This window comes from Grammomys surdaster, unplaced genomic scaffold (genome assembly GCF_004785775.1).
Source record: "Grammomys surdaster isolate TR1022 unplaced genomic scaffold, NIH_TR_1.0 125881, whole genome shotgun sequence".
In the NCBI taxonomy this organism is placed as follows: Eukaryota; Metazoa; Chordata; class Mammalia; order Rodentia; family Muridae; genus Grammomys; species Grammomys surdaster.
Genome location: NW_021620706.1, coordinates 1,712,121 through 1,714,211, shown reverse-complemented (window position 1 = coordinate 1,714,211; position 2,091 = coordinate 1,712,121).

The window sequence follows — 2,091 nt, the reverse complement described above, 5'->3', positions numbered from 1 at the left end:
CCAAATGCAAGGGCACCTACATACATAAAAGAAACTTTACTAAAGCTCAAAACACACATTACACCTCACACAATAATAGTGGGGGATTTCAACACCCCACTGTCAGCAATGGACAGATCATGGAAACAGAAACTAAACAGAGACACTTTGAAATTAACAGAAGTTATGAACCAAATGGACTTAACAGACATCTATAGAACATTTCATCCTAAAACAAAAGAATATACCTTTTTCTCAGCACCTCATGGTACCTTCTCCAAAATAGACCATATAATTGGTCACAAAACAAGCTTCTACAGATACAAAAAGATTGAAATAATCCCTTGCATCTTATCAGATCACCACGGACTAAGACTGGTCTTTAATAATGACAAAAACAATGGAAAACCCACGTACACATGGAAACTGAACAACTCTCTACTCAATGATGACTTGGTCAAGGAAGAAATAAAGAAAGAAATAAAAGACTTTTTAGAATTCAATGAAAATGAGGACACATCATACCAAAACTTGTGGGACTCCATGAAGGCAGTGCTAAGAGGAAAGCTCATAGCTCTAAGTGCCTACAAAAAGAAACTGGAAAGAGCACACACTAACAAGTTGACTGCACAACTAAAAGCTCTAGAACAAAAAGAAGCAAATACACCCAGGAGGAGTAGAAGGCAGGAAATAATCAAACTCAGGGCTGAAATCAACCAAATAGAAACAGAAAGAACAATACAAAATATCAATAAAACCAGGAGTTGGTTCTTTGAGAAAATCAACAAGATAGATAAACCCTTAGCCAGATTAACCAGAGGGCACAGAGACAGTATCCAAATTAATAAAATCAGAACTGAAAAGGGAGACATAACAACAGAAACTGAAGAAATTCAAAAAATCATCAGATCCTACTACAAAGGCCTATACTCAACAAAACTGGAAAAACCTGGATGAAATGGACAATTTCCTAGACAGATACCAGGTACCGAAGTTAAACCAGGAGCAGATAAACCATCTAAATAGTCCCATAACCCCTCAGGAAATAGCAGCAGTCATCAAAAGCCTCCCCACTAAAAAAAGCCCAGGACCAGATGGTTTTAGTGCTGAATTCTATCAGACCTTCAAGGAAGACCTAATACCAATTCTCTTCAAACTATTCCACAAAATAGAGACAGAAGGAACACTACCCAATTCGTTCTATGAAGCTACAATTACACTCATACCCAAACCCCACAAGGACCTGACAAAGAAAGAGAACTTCAGACCAATCTCCCTTATGAACATCGATGCAAAAATACTCAATAAAATTCTAGCAAACCGAATCCAAGACCACATCAAAACAATCATCCATCATGATCAAGTAGGTTTTATCCCAGGAATGCAGGGATGGTTCAATATTCAGAAATCCATCAATGTAATCCACTATATAAACAAACTTAAAGAAAAAAACCACATGATCATCTCACTAGATGCTGAGAAAGCATTTGACAAAATTCAACATCCCTTCATGATAAAAGTCTTGGAAAGATCAGGAATTCAAGGCCCCTACCTAAACATAGTAAAAGCAATTTACAGCAAACCAGTAGCCAACATCAAGCTAAATGGAGAGAAACTTGAAGCAATCCCACTAAGATCAGGGACTAGACAAGGTTGCCCACTCTCCCCCTACCTATTCAATATAGTACTGGAAGTCTTAGCCAGAGCAATTAGACAGCAAAAAGAAGTCAAAGGGATACAAATAGGAAAGGAACAAGTCAAAATATCGCTATTTGCAGATGATATGATAGTATACTTAAGTGACCCCCAAACTTCCACCAGAGAACTCCTAAACCTGATAAACAACTTCAGCAAAGTGGCTGGTTATAAAATCAACTCAAACAAATCAGTAGCCTTCCTCTACATGAAAGATAAACAGACTGAAAAAGAAATTAGGGAAATGACACCCTTCACAATAGTTGCAAATAATATAAAATACCTTGGTGTGAATCTAACCAAGCAAGTGAAAGACCTGTATGACAAGAACTTCAAGTCTCTGAAGAAAGAAATTGAAGAAGATCTCAGAAGATGGAAAGATCTCCCATGCTCATGGATTGGCAGGATTAGTATAAT